The following is a 22,098-nucleotide window of genomic DNA, read 5'->3' on the forward strand; positions in this document are numbered from 1 at the left end:
TCTCCCCCCCCCGTCCTCCACCCCCCCCATCCTCCACCCCCCTCTCCACCCCCCCCCATCCTCCACCCCCCTCTCCACCCCCCCTCCCCCACCCTCCCCCTCTCTCCTCCCCACCCACCCCCACCCCTCCCCCCCACACACCCCCACCCCTCCTCCCCACCCACCCCCACCCCTCCTCCCCACCCACCCCCACCTCCCCCCCCCACTTCCCTTTCCTTCCCCCCACCCCTACCACCAATCCCACACTCTCCCCCCCCCCCATACCCGTTATTCCCCCACCCGTACTCCCTTCTCCCACTCCCCCCACCCTTTTCCCCCCTCCCTCCCACTCCCCCCCCTCTCCATCAACCCCACCCCTTTTGCCCACCCTATCTCACCCCCTCCTCTCCCCCCCAAGGACCCTACCTCCCTGGAAATGACGCCTCATACCAATATCACACCAGACATCAGGAGTGTGTAGCCTATCCCAAAAGATTGGCACTATCTACCCTGGTGGTAAAGGATTGTATAATGTATTATGTACTTGGAGTGTTTTATGCTAGCTAAGACGAATAACAAAGGGGAACATGTTCTTGAACTGCCCCTTCACCATCTCACCTCTACCCCCCCTCTCTCTTCCCCTCCCTCCCCTCCCCCCCCTCCCCCCCCTTCTCATTCTATCTTTCCTTACCCCTTGTGGCTCTCCCTCCCCCCCCCCTCTCGTCCCCCTTTATCTTTAGGCACCCATCCTCCTGCACGCAACTCACTCCCCCATTCCCACCTGCCCCAACCCACTCCCCCCCCCCAATCTCACCCGCATTTCAATACACAGGCAACCAAGAGATGCTATCCCCTCTCAGCCTTCCCCACATGAAGGAAAAGGGGGCGATGGGAGCATAGCCCAGACCTGCCCTGTCGGCAGCAGGTTCCCTAGAAGCTTCTTCAACTCGGGCACCCTAGAGAAAGTATGCTCGGGTGTAACCGAAGACTGTTATGGGTCTCTGCCCAGCCCGCCTCTGCTGGAAGCCGTTACCGGACCCGCCCCCAAGGGTCTTATACCACTCCAGCCGGTCCTTAGATTAGACCGGTTTTCAATCTTTAAGACCCCATAAGGGTCGACCTTCTTCTCTTCTTCTCCTACCCGCCGTTACTGTCCCAGCGGTTCTTCACCCAACCCTCCCCCTCTTCCCCCCCAACCTTTCCTCCCTCTCCCCCCCATTTCGGCTGCTTGTCTCTAAGCTCTTCTTCAACGACAACACACACGCAGATTCCCCGACAGAGCAGGCAACCCCAGTCACTAAGACTCCCTCTCAAGCCTCCCCCCCCCCCAAACCAGAGGGGACCCCACCCTTGGCCCAACGAAAACTTAAGACAAAATGTCTCAACAAAAAGCGCTAAAAATTGTTTCCCTAAATGTTAAGGGCTTGCATAACAATAAGAAGAGACGCCTAGCCCTCCAGGAACTAAAGAAGTCGGGGGGCGATGTGGTTTTCCTCCAGGAGACTCACTTCACATCTAAGGAGCCGCCTAAAACATTTCAGCAAGCGTATCCGTCGAGTTACTTCTCATCGTTTAGTAGCAAACGAAGAGGGGTTGCCATTCTGATTCGTCAGGGCACCCCATTTAATCTAACAAAAATCCAGGCCGATCCAGAGGGTAGATTTATTGTGGTATACGGCTCACTTTCAGGCTCGGCAATCGCCCTTATTAACCTATATGCCCCAAACGAGAACCAGACAGAATTCTTAAAAAAAGTTCTGGAAGAAATTGACCCACAGTACCTATCCTCGCTACTTATCGCGGGGGATCTAAACATGGCTCTTAACCCAATAGAAGACAAATCGAGCCTCCCAGGACGACAACACTCCACCCAGTCACAAAGACTGGGGAAAAAATTCAAGGACATAATGGGGGACTTTTCACTTTTAGACATTTGGAGAACACAACACCAGGGGCAAAGGGATTATACCTTTTACTCGGCCCCTCACCAGACATATTCCCGTATAGACTACTTTCTTGCTACCAAGAACATTCTAGAAGCCGCCCTAGATACTGACATCGGCCCCATCACGTGGTCAGATCATGCTCCTATCACCCTGACCCTATCCATTCCATTCGTGAAAACAACCTCATATTCCTGGAGACTGAACGACTCCCTACTGAATCACTCGGAGACAGTACGGGAGCTCAAAAAATCCCTTAAGGAATATTTCCGGATAAATATAGGCACTGTTGCCTCTCCAGCGAGCCTGTGGGAAGCCCATAAGGCGACAATCAGAGGACATTTCATCTCGATTGCCTCCCATCGGAAAAAAACTAAACTTAAACAAACCAAAGAGCTAACAGACAAAATAATACGCTTAGAACAACAGCACAAAAATAACCCCTCCCGGAAAATTTATAAACAGTTGACTTCTGCCAGAAGCGACTTAAGAATAATCCAAATGGACAATGTCGAAAAAGCTCTTAAATGGACGGGTCAGAGGTATTATGATAAAGGGAACAAGGCCGACAGACTTCTTGCTAGCAAACTAAGAGGCATACACAAAAGATCGCAAATAACGGCGATTCGGAATAGTGCTGGGGAGCTCCTACATAATGAAAAAAAAATTGCAGAGGAATTTACTAAATTTTATTCTAAACTATATAACCTAAGGGCTCACTCTGCTAGCCCAGACCCGAAGGAGCTATCGTCTACCATTGACTATCTAGCTGATTGCGACCTCCCCTCATTAACAGAGGAGGAAATCCTTCTCCTGAACGCCACAATAACGGCGGAAGAACTAGAATGGGCCGTTAAGGCCTCCAAAATTTCTAAAGCACCGGGCCCTGATGGTTTCACGAATGCCTACTATAAGAAGTTTCTCCCCATTCTGTCCACCCACCTTTTACAATTGTTCAACTCATTTCTAGAAGGATGTCCTATCCCATCTTCAATGTCGTCCGCCAATTTGGCCATAATCCTCAAAGAAGGGAAGGACCCCACACAATGCGGTAGCTATAGACCAATCTCGCTGTTGAACAATGATCTAAAACTATACAGTAAAATACTGGTGAACAGACTTAATCCAATTCTCCCGAGACTAGTACACATGGACCAGGTCGGGTTTGTCTTGGGCCGCCAGTAAAATCATTAACTTAGTTGACCATGCCCACCTTACAGATTCACAAGCTATGTTACAAGCTATATTGACTGGCTGTTCCTAGACCAAACATTAAAAAAATTCGGATTCAGGGACTCCTTTCTTAAGGGTGTCCAGGCGCTCTACCAAACTCCATCCGCCTCAGTTAGACTATCGGGTGGAGGAGCGGAACAAATTCACATTAGAAATGGCACCCGACAGGGTTGCCCCCTCTCCCCTCTCCTTTTCGCTCTCACGATTGAACCACTGGCGGCCAAAATAAGACAAAACCCAAACATCCAGGGTATACCCATGGCCACTGAACAATACAAAATTTCCCTATTCGCTGACGATATTATCTTGACCTTGACCAGACCCCTAACTTCCCTCCCCAACCTCCAGATGGAACTGACGGAGTTTGGAAAGGTTTCAGGGTATAAAATAAACAGCGACAAATCTGAGGCCCTAAATCTTAGTCTTCCCGACCCCACAGTCAAACTCCTTAAGCTAAATTTCAGCTACCGATGGTGCCCCTCATGCATTAAGTATCTGGGAATTAATGTATCTAGGCACTATCGGGACCTATATAGGGATAACTACCCGAAACTATGGGAGCAGATCAAAAGGGATCTAGATCGGTGGGAAGGTTATCAGATCTCATGGATTGGGAGGATGATCTCTACCAAAATGAATATACTCCCAAGAATGTTGTACCTATTCCAGACGTTCCCAATCCAGGTCCCGGCCGCCGATCTAAAATATATACAGAATAGACTACTCCACTTCATTTGGCAGGGTAAGCGGCCCAGGGTCGCCAGATCAGTCCTGATGACCACGAGATCCAGAGGAGGGATGGGGGTGCCTGACCTATACAAATACTATCTAGCCGCTCAGCTCAGGCAGGTAGTAATGTGGAACTCAGACCCGACCCGATGTTGCTGGGTGGGAATGGAAACTCGGTGTGCCAAATTGCCTTCTCTGCAAGCCTCCCTCTGGAGCCTGAACAGAGGAGAGGGCCACTTACACAATCTTAAACTACAGGCCTCACGATTCACGTGGGACACCTGGTCCAGATGCAAACTTAAATTTAATCTCTCGTCCACAAACTCACAACTCACTCCCCTCGTTAATAACCCTAAATTCCCTCCAGGATGCGGATCTAAGCTGTTCACCCACTTTCACACACGGGGTATAGAGGCGATTGCCGACGTACTGAGCCTAGGGAAGCTCCTGACCTACCAAGAACTGAGGAACAAATTTAAAATTACAGAATTGGACACCTTTAAATATCTACAAATTAGAAATTTTGTTAGAGCTACGTGCCCTCATCCAGAATACCCCGCTCTCACTACGTTTGAACATCTATGTGAGGACCAGTCTTACCAGAAGGGACTTATCTCGGACATATACAATATCCTAATGCGCTCAACGTCCCCGACACAGCACGACTATATGTTACGATGGTCAGCTGATCTAAATGTTAACATAGAAAGAGAGACATGGGAGGAAATCTGGCAGGCAGCCTCAGAAACTTCCCTTTGCACCACAATTAAGGAAAACATCTACAAAATTATGTTTGGCTGGTATCTTACCCCAGCACGATTAAACCAGATCTACCCTCTGGCATCAGACCAATGTTGGAGAGGCTGTGGTAATAGAGGGGACATGGCCCACATCTGGTGGACCTGTCCAGAAATTGTGAAATACTGGGCCAAGGTCCAAATTCTTATAAAAGAGGTCACCGACCTAGAACTTCCTATTGAACCACTGACCTTCCTGTTGGCTGCACAAATGCCGAATATAATTCGGCCCACCAGGAAATTAATATCCTTCATTCTCACTGCGGCGAGATGCTGTATTGCGGCCTCCTGGAGGAAAACGACTACGCCGGCGCTCAACACGATAAAGAAAAGGATTGGGGATGTAATGACTATGGAAAGGCTCACAGCCAACATCAGACAAAAAACCCCGGCCTTTGAGGATATCTGGGAACCCTGGTTCCACTTTACCAGAGCGCCCCGACCATCCCAGGTGAGAGGGAGACCAACTCCCCCTCCATAAGAAAAAACTCACACGAATCTCACTGGAAACACCCTAACAGCCAAGTGGGTCGACAACAACCCTCCCCAGCCCCCTCCCCCTCCCCTCCCCTCCCTCACACCCCTTCATCTACCCCATCACCCTCCCTCTTACCTTCTCTCTATGAAGGCTCCCCCTCTCTTTCCTGGACAACTTAGGTTGCCTTTCTTTTTCCCCCCTTAAAAAATATGTTTTGGAAAATATAAGGCTACGATATATGTTAGAAATGTTGTATTTTCTAAAAATGCCTAATAAAAAAATTGGAAGGAAAAAAAAAAAAAAAAAAAAAAAAAAAAAAAGGCATGACAGCTGCTTATAAACTTTATAATCTGAATATATAGTATCAATATTACTGAGATTATATTGTTAAATATTTAGTATTAAAATTATTAACATCAACACAAAATTAAAAAAAACTCCATAACTTAAAAAAAATTATTACATCATAAGCTCTTCGACAAAGATTCATCTTCCAATGTTTACTTTGATGTATTATAATAATAATAATAAAATAACTACTATATAAAAAAAACAAAAAAAAACAGCCATAATGTAAATCCTGGATGCAGCTACCGGCAGCCCCTATGGACGCATCACCGGAAACAGGGGGGTTCCCAGAGATTAAATAAATGGGGTTCAGTTCCTGAGAGCCCCTGCTTCAATCCTATGTCCAAAACAAATAAATAAAAATATGATACGTTACCATCCGGAAGAACGGCAAATAAGAGACAGAACACAGTGGGATATGTTCAAAACTGTATTGAGACAAAAAAAAAAAAAAAAAACACATTTCAATCCACACAGAGGGATCTTCTTCAGGGGTGTTTATATATATATATATATATATATATATATATATATATATATATATATATATATATATATATATATATGTGTGTTTTTTGTTTTTTTTAACACCTAGTATTGCTCCATATAGATATAAATCCAGCTGCAGTGGCAATAACAGCAATTACTATGGCATTATTTTTGCTATGTTCTGTTTGTAGAGACTGAAGAATCTGCACAAACATTTTGAATTTAATTTGGTTTAAAGCAGCAATACCGGTTTCATTTTTTTTATTACAGGGTTGAAGCAGGGGGTCGCCAGAGCAGAACCCCATTCATTTCAGCCCTAGGGACCACCTGCTTCTGGAGATATTTACACCTGCAGGGGGTTGCCGGTTGCCGCTCCACTCGGCTAGCAGGGATCACGTAACGGTGGCATTTTAAAGCTCCCGTGCCCTGCGGGATTCGACTTCCTATTGGCCCATGTGACGTGGGAGATTTAAACTTTGCTGAGATACCGGCACATCCTTCGAATAGACGGTCTCTGGAAACAGGGGGTCCCCGGAGCTGAGCTCTGGATTGCTCCTTTAAAAACAGCGATCCTCCTAGATGCCTTGATGAGTTGAACTTCATACTGTATGTTCTAGGCCAGAGGTGGGCAACCTATTTTTCAATGTAGCCACAGGTGTGCCGAATGAGAAGTGAAAATCGCCACATCATGTAAAACTTGAGATATTAGGTTGCTGCTGCTTCCCTCACCTCAGCACTATCACCTGCTGCGGCTTCCCTCAGAAGTGTATGTACAGAGCTCCCAGGCATTTGGTAAGGAATCAGCTTTATTCTTTCTTTCTTTCTTATATTTTGCTGTGGATCTGTGGGGGAGTATACTGGGAGTTTTATAGAGGGTTTTGGGTGTTTTTTCAGATTTAAAAACCGTTTTTTGTTTTCACCCAGGGGCTGCAGTGTTTTAAGCCAGCATAGCAGTTTAGCTGGCTGGAAAACTGCAGTCTCACCCCCTCTCTCCTCCCTCACTACTGGAGGTTTTTACTGGTTGTTTAAACTTCCAATTTCACTCTTTTGTTTTTCTTAAGCCTGATTCCTTTTCTCACTTGCGATTGAGAGCTCTGTGTCTTTTCTATAAAGACTTGTAAATTGTGGTGTTTGCTTATTATAACAGAGAGAGAGAGAGTAACTAATAAGGGGAAAAATATTTAAAGCTGCAGCAGGTTTTAAAAGCTGTTTTTTTTCCCCTTGCAGAGAGATCTCTTCTTAAAGGGACAGTTTCTCTCTATACCTCTCTCCCTAAGCAATACCCTCCCCTGACTTAGAGGCTTATTTGTTATCATGCCTGGAAAGGGGAATAGGACAAGTGCGGCAACGGGGGCGAAGCCCGGATACAAAACACCAAAAACTGTGGCCCCTAGGAGCAACACTCTTAGTCACAGCCCTAGGCCTGGGTCCTTCCAGTGCCCTGGCCACGCCTCCCCCAGCACCTGTTAGCAGCGTAACCCCTGCAGTCCCAGTTCCAACATGGGCGCATGTGGCAGTTGCAGGCGTTGACGCCAGCAACAACAATGCTGGGGCCACGCCCTGTTTGAGCAGGAAGCTTGGGGTGAGGTGCCCAATGTCACCTGGCCTAAACATGGAGATATATGTGAGGGCTGTGGCTGATGTGGTGGGTCCCTCTGCTGTGGTGGCGGCCAGCAAAATGTATGGGAGGGGCATTTTCTTCCTCCGTACGCTGGCTGCCACTCACACCCTGGTGCAGAAAGGCATCAGTGTAGGGGGGAAATACATCCCTATAGAACCCATGGAGGGGTTAGGCACAAAGGTCATTCTGTCAAATGTGCCCCCCTTCATCCCAGATTGCCTCATGAAGCCGTACCTGCAAGACCTGGGAGACATTAAGTCCCCCATAATAAAATTATCTTTGGGCTGCAGAGATAGGGCGCTGAGGCATGTACTCTTTTAGGCGGCAGGTACAGGCGGCAGGTGCTGCCGGGGAGCACTGAATCTGTGGAGGGTTTGTTTAGGGTGCTCTACGAGGGCATAGCATACACTGTGTTTTATGGCACGGAGGGGGTTAGATGTTATCTGTGCAGAGAGCTGGGGCACACTCGTAGGAGTTGCCTCAAAGGGAACAGAGGACCCATCCCAAATCCTGCACCCACCCCTCCCTCTGCCAAGACACCCGGTACTGCTGTGCCCACCACAGCGGGGCCCTCAACGGCCCAGGTCCCTCCTGAGACCGCAGGAGATGTCGCTGTCCCATCCGGAACAGTGACTTCTGCACCTCTTCCTGGAGAGCGGAAGGAAGGAGAGGGGGTCGCCCTGGAGCGGCCAGCCTCTGTTAGCGCTGTCTCCCCCCAGGAAGAAACACCCTGTGCCGCTGCGCCCACCGCAGCAGAGCCCTCAGGGGCCCAGGCCCCCGCTGGGACCACAGGAGATGTCGCTGCCCCATCTCGGACAGTGACGTCTACACCTCTCCCCCAAAGAAAGAGGGAGAAGGAAAAGATCTCGAGGGCCCAGGTCCCCCCTGGGACCACAGAAGATGTCACTGTCGCAACTCAAACAGTGACATCTGAACCTCTCCTCCCAAAAAAGAGGGGGAAGAACAAAGTCACCACACAACAGTCACCCTCTGTCGCTGTCCCCCCCCAAGAACCCCCTAACTCCATTGTAAGCACCGTACAGGGTGAAGGGAGCGGGAGGAAACTCCTGCTATGGAGACAGCGGCACCCTCTCCTGGGAAATCAAATCTAAAACCAATAAGAGGGTGATTGAGGAGGTTGAGGAGGGTGAGCCATATTACGTTTACCCTCTGAAGTCTCGGAAGCGGAAAGAAAAATCAGTTCCGCACAAGGTGGTCCTGTCCGGCCCACTGGTTGGGATTAACCAGTGTAAGCCGGATCCCACAAATGTACAGCTCCCCCCCCCTCGAATTTCTGGAAGGAATGCAGCTGGAGGTACCCGACGCCTCTGGGGACGTTGGGGAGCCTCCCAGCGCCCCTCTCGGGTGGAGAGCGTCCCCCGGAGAATTGTGCTTCGGTGAATTTGACATGCCGAATGCACCTATCTTCGGAGCCAGCCAAGATCCCCCTCCGGCTGTATCGCCTTCGGGTGACGCACATAGGGATAAAAAGCCCCGGTTTGCGTCACCAGAGGAAGGAGATGGGTTAGGGCTGACCCCCGTGGATGAGGGTTTGGAGGGTGTTGTGGTGAGCACTTCCGATTACATCTGGGAGTTGTCTGACCTGAACCCTCTTGGTGCAGAGTTTTGGGCAGGCACTTTGTTGGGAGTGAACGCTGGGAAAGACCCTCCCTATGAAGCCCTTGCTAAGGAGTGCCCCCCCATGGTTGGTGAGAGCCCTCCCGCGGATGGTGGGGGCCCTCCCGCGGATGGTGGGGGCCCTCCCGCGGACGATGGAGGCCCTCCCGCGGACGATGGAGGCCCTCCCGCGGATGGCGAGGGCCCTCCCGCGGTTGGTGAGTGCCCTCCCGCGGGTGTTGCGAACACCCGTGGCACGTGTGCTTCTGTGGCCCCCGAGGACTCTCGGGAGACCACTGCCTCTGCCATGTCGCCACCAGCTGCCCCTGAACATCCTGACTTGGGGATGGAGGTGGAGAGCACAGTGGACCCCCTCGTGGAAACACCGAGGAGGGGATCCAATCTAGGGCTGAGAGGCCCCCGCAGAGAAGGACGGGGGTCTTGAATTCTCCAGCCAAGAGGAGCCTGGGGAGTTGGGGCTCAGAGGGGAGAGTCCTCCGGCACCATGGAGTCGGTGGACTCCTCGATCCCCATTATCCCTGCCCGGGAGCTAGATAGTTTCCTGGATGATACCCTCTGTAGACACGGACATACGAAGGTGCAGTTAGCCCTTGAGAGGTGGAAGGATGCTTCGGTCATTCAAGGCTAACCACAAGGCCAAACTTTCCGGGACTATCGAACATACTCGGGTCCTAAAGTTTAACACAGTGTTGCGAGAGCACGTAAAGGCTTCTCGGGGTGTAGTACCCTGAGCGCCTATGGGAAGCAAGACTCTTGATTACCAATGGCTTTGAGCATCGGTACGCTAAACGTAAATGGATGTAAGGACGGGTTTCGCAGGTTCCAGGTACTCTCCTTTTTACAAAAGGGAAAGTATTCTGTGAGTTTCCTGCAGGAAACCCATACTACTCCAGAGGCTGAAGCCAGCTGGCATCTGGAGTGGCGAGGCAAGGTCTTTTTCAGCCACCTAACTTCAACATCTTGTGGGGTGGTGACCCTGTTCTCTGAATCCTTTCAACCTGAGCTGCTGCTTGCCAAAGCTGTTGTTCCAGGTCGCCTGTTGCATATCAGGGTCCGACACGAGGACTACACGTTTAATTTCCTGAACGTGTATGCTCCTGCCACCGGACCCCTGAGAAGGCAGTTCTTCGTCAGAATGTCTGAATACCTGGAGACAGTCGACGCGGACGAATACGTGGTGCTCGGGGGTGATGTTAACTGTACCCTCGAGGCTCGGAAAGACCGGAATGGTCCGGAGCCACACCCGTGTTCTGCGTCGGCCTTGCGGGAGGTCATCACCCGCTACTCCTTGGTAGACGTCTGGCGAGAACAACATCCTGAGGCATCCACTGAGTTCACCCATGTTAGGGTGTTTAGGGGTGAACGGATGTCCTGGTCCCGGATCGACAGGCTGTATATTTCCAGCTACAGCCTGTCACGAGCCCAGTCCAGTGCCATTAGGTTGGCGCCGTTTTCGGACCACAAGGGTGCCAGCGGACGGCGTGATGCTGAGATCGACGCCCTCAGGGAGGAGGTGCTCGATCTAGAGAAGCGGCTGTCTGTGGCAGGCGACCAATACCTGCAGAGTATGTACGTGGAGAGGAAGTGCACTCTCCGGGACTTGGAAGATCGGAGAGCTCGGGGGGCGTATGTGCGATCCCGCATCAACTTCCTTCGAGAGATGGATCGCGGGTCGCGCCTCTTCTACGCGCTGGAGAAAAAGAGGGGAAACCGTAGACATATCACATGCCTGTTGGCAGAGGACGGTACCCCTCTGACTGACCCGGAGAGCATCCGGGACAGAACCCGGAGATTTTATGTAGATCTTTTCTCTCCGGAGTCCATCCAGCCAGATAAATGCAGGGTCTTATGGGAGGGGCTTCCCACGGTCGGTGGGGATGGAAGGGAGCGGCTTGAGTTACCTTTGACTCTGGCCGAGCTCTCTGAAGCCCTCAGTCTCATGTCCCGCGGAAAAGCGCCGGGGCTAGACGGGCTGACTGTGGAGTTCTTCCGGTTTTTCTGGGAGATGCTGGGACCTGATTTCACCGAGGTCCTAGCTGAAGCCCTTGAGATCGGTGAGATGCCACTTTCGTGTCGGCGGGCAATACTGTCTTTCCTTTCCGAAGAAGGGGGATCTCCGTCAGATCTCTAATTGGCGACCGGTCTCACTGCTCAGCACGGACTATAAGATCGTAGCCAAAGCACTTTCGCTGAGGCTCAAGTCTGTGCTGGCAGAGGTGATTCACCCCAACCAGTCCTATACTGTCCCGGGCCGGAGCATTCATGACAACATTTTTCTGGTCCGGGACCTGATGCACTACGCGCAGAGGACTGGTCTATCACTCGCCTTCCTGTCCCTAGATCAGGAGAAGGCGTTTGACAGAGTGGATCACCGTTACCTTATGCAGACCCTGCGGGCGTTTGGCTTCGGCCCACAATTTGTGGGCTTTCTCCAGATGCTGTACGCCTCTGCAGAGTGTCTGGTGAAGATCAACTGGTCCCTGACGGCACCTTTTGTGTTGGTCGGGGAGTACGTCAGGGGTGTCCCCTGTCTGGGCAACTGTACGCGCTGGCCATTGAGCCCTTCCTCTGCCTACTGAGGAGGCTCACCGGGCTGGTGCTGCGGGAGCCCGACATGCGAGTAGTCCTGTCAGCTTATGCTGATGACGTGCTCCTCGTGGCCCAGGACCTAGATGATCTAGAGCGAGCACAAGCGTGCCAAGAGGTCTACACCGCGGCCTCTTCTGCTCGGATCAACTGGTCCAAGTGCTCCGGCATATTGGTGGGTCCCTTACAGGTGGACTCTTTGCCCCCCACGTTTCGGAATGTCTCGTGGGAGAGCGATACTCTCAAGTATCTGGGAGTCTACCTGTCTGCTGCGGAGGACCCGGCCCCAGAAAACTTCAGTGATCTTGAAGAACGGGTCATTGCTCGTCTGGGGTCATGGGTGTATCTGTCGAGAATGCTTTCCCTTAGGGGAAGGACCCTGGTGATTAATCAGCTGGTGGCCAGTCAGCTTTGGCACCGGCTGATAGCCATGGGTCCAACCCCTGAATTTATCAACAAGATTCAGAGGAGGTTGATGGATTTCCTCTGGATGGGGAAGCATTGGGTCTCTGCGGGAGTTGCGTGTCTCCCTTTGGAGGAGGGTGGACAGGGAGTGGTGTGTGTCCGCTCCCAGTTACACACTTTCTGCCTCCAGTACCTGCAGAGATACCTATTCGCAGATCCGTCTTCGCAGTGGTGCCAGCTGGCGACCTTTTTCTTTCGCCAGCTGCGCAATATGAGGTATGACCGGCAACTTTTTTTCATCAGGCCCGAGGGTTTAGGTAGAAACCTCTCGGTGCTGCCGGCATACTACCGGGACTTACTGAAGGCCTGGAAACTGGTCTCCGCGACCAGGAAGGAACAGGCGGTGGGGGTTGATTTCCTCGCTGAGCCCCTGCTGTATAATCCGGCAGTGGGGGCTCGGATGTTGGATTCACCCTCTATTTGCCGCCGGCTAATCCTGGCGCAGGTGACCAGAGTCGGGGATCTCCTGGACTATGAGCGGCGGGACTGGGTAGGAGCGGAGGAGCTCGCTTACTGCCCGCGTCCCTCGTCGTTTGATCCAGGAGATTAAAGATGCCATCCACCCCAACTCACGCACCTTCATCGAGGGGGTATTGCAGACCGGAGAGCCTTGTCAACCTTTCAATCCTAGCTCTCCGGATCTTTGCGTGGAACCCAAACCACGGCAACCCCATCGGGCTCCTCTTTCCCCCAACCTCAGCAGGTTGGGGGATATGTCCCCGGCATGTTTTCGCGGCATGCCGAGGAAAGTCCTGTATTCTCTGGTGCTCCATATAGTGCAGTACCTCGCCCTTGTCACCCGCCCAGATACCATCTGGAGGCGGGTATTTTTTGGGAACGAGGGCGAGAGACCCCGGTGGAGAGAGCTCTATTCAGCTTTGGTTCCCCGTCCCGCCGGGGATTTGAGTTGGAGGGTCCTCCACGGTGCACTGAGCACAGGAGAGTATTTGGCACACTTCACGGACTCCCCCGCCGCCTGTCCCTTCTGTGGCGAGCGGGAGTCCGTATTCCACATTTATCTGAGCTGCGCCAGACTGCAGCCCCTCTTATCCAGAGGTTTTTCCCCTCATCATTTTATTTTTGGGTGCCCAGTGTCCCGCGACAATAAGCCTAGGGATCTCCTAGTCAACCTGCTCCTGGCAGTGGCTAAGGTAGCCATTTACAAGACCAGGAAGCAGCGTTTGGAGAAGGGGGTCCCAACGAACATCGTGGCAGTATTCCGGGCGCTGGTGCACTCCCGTATTCGGGCAGAGTTCACGTACGCCGAGTCCGCTGGGACGGTTTCGGAGTTTGCCTCCCAGTGGGCGTTAGGCGGGGTGCTCTGCTCGGTATCCCCCATCATGGGTTCTTTTAAGTTTACCCTTCTTTTTTAAGTGCACTTTTTACAGTGCACTTGTTGGTTCCCTTATATATTTGTTTGACTGGTTTTTCTTTGTTCTACTTGGCAATCGCCGGCCAATCAGTATTGAACCAGATCAAAATAGGCTGCGTCACTCACCTCAGCACCATCACCTGCTGCTTCACTCACCTCAGCACTATCACCTGCTGCTGCGTCACTCACCTCAGCACTATCACCTGCTGCAGGTTCACTTTGTTGACTCATTCAGAAAGCTGAAGCCAGCACACGATGTCAGGAAAAAGTTTATTTTACTGCGGGAACTGGCAAACTCAAATTCGCCTCACGTTCATGGCCGATTTGCCACTGGTGGCGATTAGCAACAGGGTTGCCCACCTCCGTTCCAGTCTTTAGAAAACATGATTTATTTTTACTGTTAAAAAAAAAAAAAACATGTATTTCTCTCAAAATTTTGCTGTTACCTTTAGTCTGCACTGGGCTTTGGAGAGAGCTTCATATTAACCTCCCGACACTTAGTATTTCAAACATCTCTCATGGACAAGGTATGCGCTTCCAAAAATAAAAAAAACAGCTTGGGAAACGGCAAGAAGAGATCTCTTAAATACAATAGAAGATTAAATACAAAAAAATAAATGCTCAGTGCAGACAGCCGCTTTAAGACGTTATCGTAACTAATAATCGGAACAGAAATCAACTTTAGGCTGCGGTCCCAGTCACTGCCACAGCGCACGGCTCGGCGTGCGCTGTGCGTGTAAGCAGCGCCCCTCAATGGGGGAGGGCCCAGTACGCACCTTCCCGCTGAAGGTGCAGCCACGCCGTGCTGCAGGTTTTTTTTTTCAACTCAATGAAATTGAGTTCAAACCCTGCGACGGAGGCGTGGCCACGCCCCCACGGCGGTTCACCCAATGAGGGCAAACTAGCCGCGTGACGTAATGGCCACTCCCCTGCAAATCCCCGACCACGCCCCCTCCCATCGCAAGCTCCCTCTCTCCCTGTCAGACCGCGGTTAGCGCTGTGCACGCGCCGCCGCGCCCCCCCTCCCATCGCCCCCGCCGGGAGCGCGTGTCGCAGACATTACTGGGACCGCAGCCTTACTTTTCATCCCGATCATACATGTCTTTATAAAACGCCATTTAAACCAGGGCTGCTCAACTCCAGTCCTCAAGCCCTCCGCCCACTCAAACAGGTTTTCAGGATATCCCATCTGAGCCTCTGATTGAACCACCTGTTCTGAAGCATAGACTGATTGAGCCCAAATGTGCTGAAGCAAGGATATTCTGCAAACCTAACCTGTTGAGGGTTGGGGCTTGAGGACTGGAGTTGTGCATCCCTGCTATAAAGCATCAGAACAGTTTAGAAACACTCTAGTTGGTTGAGTGCTTTTAATGTACAGTTATTCTAATATACTATTAGATGACACTGCACCTTGAAAACCATAACAAAGGGCCAAGTAGGGGTATCAGTTCTAAACAGACCCATCTTGGCCGTCCTTTCTATATCTCCGCATTATCAATCTGCTGTCTCCACTCCACTAGCCAAATTATCAAGAGATGAAAGCGGACAGAACCATACCACCATATGGCCAGTGATGCGATGTCTGTTAGCACTGATGCATTTTGCCATGTTTTACACCAGGTTTAACTCTTCCCCACGAAACAAAGAACTTGGTAGGAAATCGCGTTCCGTCAGGCAGCATTTTACACCAACTGAAAATAAACATGCTTAAGTACAAATGAACTAAATTTATGACCACACCATTCAAACAGCCAAAAGGTTTATTTATTTTATTGTTATTATAATTGTAGGACAGAGGCCCAAATTGATTTCTGGATTTGGAGACCGGAATACCCACAGATGCTGATTTTCCCTGCTTTGTTGTAATTGGCCATTACTCTCATCAAAACACTAACTGGGAGACCGCTCCCCTGGGGAAGGCAGGATATTACAGGGAGTTAGAAGGCGGCACAATCAGACCCTACAGTACATTTACATCTGGGGGCCGGGCACTTATAAATTCGAATGCCTCTAAAAAGAATAAGATTATGGGTACTCTGTATCATTGTGCAACATATTACAAATGTACTCCACTTAACATAAATGAGAGGAAAAAAAAGGGGGGGGTGATGGAAATAGGGAACATCCAGCAAAAATGAATAATAATGGACGCAAGTGTCTAAGGTGGAAAACCCTACACCAGTGCTGCTCAACTCTAGTCCTCAAGACCCCCCCCCCCCCCCCAACAGGTCAGGTTTTAAGGATATCCAGGCTTCAGCACAGGTGGCTCAATCCATCCCTGCTTCAGCTTCACTGATTGAGCCACCTGTGCTGAAGCTGGGATATTCTTAAAACCTGACCTGTTGGGGCGGAGAGGCTTGAGGACTGGAGTTGAGCACCCCTGCCCTAGGCCACCTTCAAGAACACTGGGAAAAAGACGATATAGAAACTGCATACCAATACATATACAGCACAAGGATGTATTAAACAAAACATGAAGATAGAATAAGAATGAAACTAAATAGAAAATATTCTGGCCACAAAGCAACATTTTGAATCCTGTTTCGCAAAAGACAGAGCACTTCTCTGCTGCTATAAGAGATCTGTAACGTAGCATATTAGATAAGAGGGAAATACAGCAACTTAAAGAGGCAATCCAAGCTTGTGATTGTAGTGAAATAGAGCATTTTTTTAAAGCACAGGACTGACGCAGGGACTCTCCTGCGCAGAAATCTATTAATTTCAGTTCAGCACCCTGCAGGCCAATAGAAAGCCGTGATGTCATCCGTTTCGGCTTCCCATTGGCCCGCGTGTCGCGGGAGTGTTACATTTTGCTAAGATATTGCCCTCCTCACCCCCCCCCCCTTTGGGAGGTCTGTATCTAGGGAGTCAGGGGGTCCCCGGAACTGAAATTAATGGGGTTCAGCTCTGGAGACCCTCTGCTTCAATCCTAGGTTTGAAATAAAAAAAACACATGGATTGCACCTCTAAAATGATACCACGTTTGCCTTTAAAGCAGCTTGCCATTAGCAATGCAAATACAGAATTCATGTGCTCCTATTAGCTCTCTAGTGTCAGTGAGTAATTTGAGGAGTAATTATTTGCTGCAGCAGAAGGTATTTGGGAGCAGTTAATTGGCATGCATATTTTAAAGGGCTGTATCACATTCATGTCTCTTGCCATGACTTTTATTCCTGCTTGTTGCACAAATACATCTGCAAGGTCTAAGATGCAAACACATCTGATTAACAGATCTGATTCAAATGTGAGAGAAAAAAAACCCCAATTAACACGTTTTCTAATATCCAACGCACATGTTAGTATATAAATAAAACACCTATGATGTACATTTCCAAAAGTTGACACTTGGCACCCACATTGCTACAGTATTTGTTTATTTTTAAATAGCACGGTTATATGCAGTGCGTCGTATACAGTATATAAAAACAATGTAATAAACAGGTATATCAGGGGTAGCCAAGTTCAGTCCTCAATGGCCACCAACAGGTCAGGTTCACAGGATATCCCTGCTTCAGCACAGGTGACTCAATCAGTATTCGGCTGAGCCACCTGTGCTGAAGCAGGGATATCCCCAATACCTGGCATGTTGGTGGCTCGAGGACTGGACTTGGTCACCCCTGATAATGCCCCTTTCAAATTCCAAAAAGGGTTCGCCTATATAAATATTCAGAGCCTGCTGCCCAAACTGGATGAACTAAGGGCATGGTGCCTTTTGCATAAACCCAGCCATAATTCTCACTAAAACATGGCAAACACCTAAAACCCTTGATGTATCAGTCTCCATTCACGGATACTCTATTTGTAGGAAAGATAGGTCAAAGGGAGGAGGTGTGTTATTTTGTATTGAAGGCTCCATACAATTTATGCTGCTAAATTGCCCCCTACCGCACAGCCATCCTCTTTTGAAGTGCTAGTTGGTAAAATGTGCCTCCTTCTCTAATGCAACAGCCCCGGTCCTCCCGGCTGCACGTGTGTCTGGTGGCATGGGGCCGCATGCTGCGACTACAGCAGAGATCGTAGGTCTGTAGGGAGCTCTAGGGGAGCGCAGTGTGGGGGCGGCCATGATGGGGCATATCTGCCCTGCCATTGGCTGTGCGCCGCCATGTGACCGCGTCGCGGCTCGGGAAGACAAAAATATTTCTTCCCTGCCAGCGTACGCATCACAGCGCTTTGTTCGCCCACACACATAGTCACTGGGGCCTGCCCCATAGAGGGCTGTGCTGTGTGGCGCGCACGCTGCCGTGACTACCAGGGACACAGCCTATGGCCGCGGGCATGGTCAGCGCTTAGGCGCTGACCCGCGCTCGCGCTCGGCAGTGAGCCCCTGCAGCCGCAATGAGAGCGGCTTTAGCCGGGGCTCGCGCAGGCTTCCGCAAGTGTGCGGAAGTGTAGCTGACATTCATTTTTTAGTTTGAGCACTCACGGGAGCGCAGGGCCGGTCACGTGAGCGGTTCGCCCAATGAGGGCGAACCAGCTCCGTGACGTCACTGGCTTCCCCTCCCCCCCCCGACACGCCCCCGGACGGCGCACAAACTAAGGCCAGGGAAAGCACCGCTTTCCCTCAGCCTCAGCGCGCCTCCGCACGGCTGAAGTCACCATGGACTCAGCCTTAGACTATTCTTATTGCTGCTCACTTTCTTTGCATGACCCTAAACACCATAACAACTGGAAACAATTCAAATCACTAAATTTATTCCAACCAATTTCCAAACCCACACGGACAAATCTGGCAACCATTCCCAACAGAATTCAATCCTTTGGTATCCTACCTGACATTTCCAGTCACCATGCAATAGTGTACTGTCTTAGGAAAATCAGACCAGTCAAGTTCTAATGTTTTACTCACTAGAACATTTAGAAACTTTAACCCTCAACAATTTGTAGCTGATCTTGATCTTGCCAGCTGCTCTTGGTACGGAATCAACTTGATACCTGACCCGTAGGCTGCGCTTATAGTGCCGGCGACGTTGCGGCAAAACAAATGCATTGCCGCTGTCGCGTGCGCCACTGGTCGCGATCGCTGGAAGTCATCTCTATTTGATTTTCCAGGCAACCGTCGCGTCGCCGGCACTATAAGCGTAGCCTTATAATACATTAGTTTTTTTTCAAGAGTTCTAAATACTCTGTGACACCATACATACTCTGCTACGCAGAATAAGAGTACGAGGGGCCCACCTTCCATGGGTTACAATCAACATTATTGCGCTTTACCATTTTAGGGATGCCTTGTGGAAAAGATACAAAGTAACTGGTGCCACCAAGGATCTTAATAAACTACAGATGCCTGCAGAATATATGCACAAGGTAAACAAGACATGCCCAATGTTACTGACAATCTTCATCAACATACAGCAAATCCAGCAAACTAATGGATGGTCATCAACAATATATTCCACCCTTATAGCCACCAACTAATATAAATAAGGATGATACTGCACTGACAAATCACACTGGACATTGTAAATGCATTCAATGAATACTTTGTGGGATGTGCAACTTCCCTACAATCAGAGCGCAACCCTAACTACAATCATGAAGCTGAACCTGGGAGAACTCCTATAGCTCCACCCCCCACCCGACTCCCACTTAACATTCAGGATACACATTGGTACTCTGACATCCAAAACCTCAAACTGGGTGTACTTTATAGGAACAAGTCGACTCTAAGACCGCTGGTCAGAAAGAGCATCGCACAGCAGATGCTAATTAAGTAATAATCCCTGAAGAACAGGGCATTACTGGCCAATAATGCCCTGGCTGGGTTAAAGTCTTCCAGAGTTGTGAGGATGAGAAATGAAAGCCGATTGGCTGAAAAACTTGGCAGGGTGCCAAAAATACCGGCCCATTACTGTATGGATAATTCCCGGAATTTTAACCAATCAGAGAGCAGGGATTTTAATAATGCCTGGAATTTAACTGCTTTAGCCTATAATACCAATTATAAACTATGGGGACATAGTATATGGCACAGCAACCCAAACTCACTGTTGCAAAATAAATGCCGGGGCCTCGTGTGAGGACTCTACAACAATAAAATTTACCGGGATTCAGACGCTGTGACGCATCTCCATGGCAACGTGGTGTCAAATAACGCCACGGGGTCATGTAACATCACAGGCGTCAAATGACGCCGCGGGTCACATGACCTGATGTCACATGACCCCGGAGCGTCATTTGACGCAGCTGCAAGACAGGAGGGGGGTGGGGGCGAGCTCCAGAGCAGACCAGACAGGGGGCCGCAGCAGTAAAAGTTTGCACTCCCCTGTCTTAGGCCATGATTATAGTTGGCACAATGGCGCTTGCGCACACACGCTCATCGCGAACATACATCAATCCTTTGAGGCCGCCCATAGTGTGCGCGAGCACATGATGAGGCGCAACAGCGTTTTAGAAGGACAAAATATTTTGTCTTTCCAAGCGACAGCCGCATCACGTAAAGAGTTTCAGCCAATGAGGGCGAACCAGCTTCGTGACATCACGGCCACGCCTCCCCATCACCTGAACCTACAGTTCACAATCGCTGGAGCGTCAGGCACGCGCTCCGTCGCGCGGTAAGTTTAAGTTCCAGTGGCCGCTGTGGCGTGCACACCGCACACAAGGCACAGCCCTCTATGGGAAAGGCCCCTGATGGCGTGTGTGCGTGCACAAGCTGCGATGCGCAAATACCTTGGCCAAAAGACAAGATTTATCTTTTGGAACGGCAGCGGCGAATTGGCCACGTCACAGTGGCGTTTCAGCCAATAAGAGCAACCCCCCCCCGGTCGCAGGCTTTTCTCACCCCCAGGCACTCCAGCAAAGACCGCGGCTTTCACCCATGCACGCGCCGCTAGGCGCGCGTGCAGGAGCAGACACTGGGCCGTAGCCTTATGCTGCGCTTATAGTGCCGCGACGTCGCTCCAAAGCAAAAACAATTGACGGAGTGACGTCACGACCAAAAATTTGGAAGGTTAAATTTGATTTTTTTTACAGACTGTCGCCACATGTGACTGTCTGTAAACCAATCAATGACCCTGTCGCTCGCGTCGTCGCTGCAAATTGAATTACAACTTTCACTAGTGGCGACGGCTGATGTCATCGGTCGCGTCACCAGCACTATAAGCGGCGCCTTACTGTGTACCTCACAACTGGAACAACCTACTAGACTCTCAAAACCACCTCCAGTATAAGTACTTTCAAGACTTCACCTGTCTCACATTTTAATCTCTGTAACTGTTACATACAGTACACAACACATCTCTAACTGCCCATGAAATGTCTCTTAATGTAATGTATAACCTCTGCTCATTTAATGTAACCATGTGCAGGGAGCTGACACGAGTGGACAGCAGGGAGCTGACACAAAGAGACTGCAGGGAGCTGACACAAAGAGACTGCAGGGAGCTGACACAAAGAGACTGCAGGGAGCTGACACAAAGAGACTGCAGGGAGCTGACACAAAGAGACTGCAGGGAGCTGACATGAAGAGACTGCAGGGAGCTCACACGAGAGGAGTACAGTGAGCTGCTGCCGGAGAGTGCACCCAGGTTGTGAGTACACACGTGTATACCACACACACACACACTGACCTCTCACATTGTGTGTCCGTGAGAACTTCTGTTCCTGATACCTCAGGTGACGCTGAGGCAGCGGCAAATCAAAAGCCTGTTCTCTATATGTGGGCGGTGCTTAGATAGACCCCGTCCCCTGTATCTTGTGCCTGATCCCTGCAGTATTATTAGCCACTCAATTAACTATTTTGCTGCCAGAAGGGCATGGCAGCAAATGTTAATCAAACATGCCCATGCATTGCAGGCCCCTCTGGCAGAGAAAGTGTTAATTGCACCCCTCCATGCATTTCAGGCCCCCCCTGGTAGAGAAAGTGTTAATTGCACCCCTCCATGCATTTCAGGCCCCCCCTGGTAGAGAAAGTGTTAATTGCACCCCTCCATGCATTGCAGGCCTCTCTGGCAGAGAAACTGTTAATCAGACATGCCCATGCATTGCAGGCCCCCCTGCTTGGCCCCAGCATCAAATGACGCGTGGGGTCATGTGACGTCACGTTGCCATGGTAACGTGGCGTTACGTGACCCTGCGGTGTCATTTAACGCCAGGTTACCATGATGACGCATCACGGGAAGGGAAGTGTGTTATAGAGGCATTGCGTGGCCCCCCGGAATTTAATTTAAATGCCTTGGGGGAGAGCGCAGGACCTCTGTAACTGCCGCGCCCACCCAGAAAATCTAGCGCCCAGTTTGCACACCACTGCCGTGTCACGTTGTCACACACACCGTGTCTCGCCACACACCATATCCCATTGTCACACCCCGTGTCCCATTGTCACACACCGGTATTGATTTGACAAGGCTTTAACCTCAATTAATTCCTCGATAAATCCCAACGGGTATCTTCAAAGCTCACTAGCGCAGCGTTAAGTGCTGTTT

At 50.3% G+C, this 22,098-nt stretch overlaps 1 protein-coding gene across 1 annotated transcript in view; it reads right to left on the minus strand.

The window, feature by feature from the left end:
- The window catches only part of NMNAT3 (nicotinamide nucleotide adenylyltransferase 3), an 80,139-nt gene extending 58,815 nt beyond the window's left edge, over nt 1–21,324 (minus strand). The window contains exon 1 of the mRNA XM_075570138.1: nt 21,244–21,324. The gene's annotated coding sequence lies outside the window, so the exon portion shown is untranslated. The remainder of the gene's footprint in view (nt 1–21,243) is intronic.
- Between the last annotated feature and the right edge of the window lie 774 nt (nt 21,325–22,098).

Source organism: Ascaphus truei, chromosome 14 (assembly GCF_040206685.1).
Source record: "Ascaphus truei isolate aAscTru1 chromosome 14, aAscTru1.hap1, whole genome shotgun sequence".
Classification (NCBI taxonomy): domain Eukaryota; kingdom Metazoa; phylum Chordata; class Amphibia; order Anura; family Ascaphidae; genus Ascaphus; species Ascaphus truei.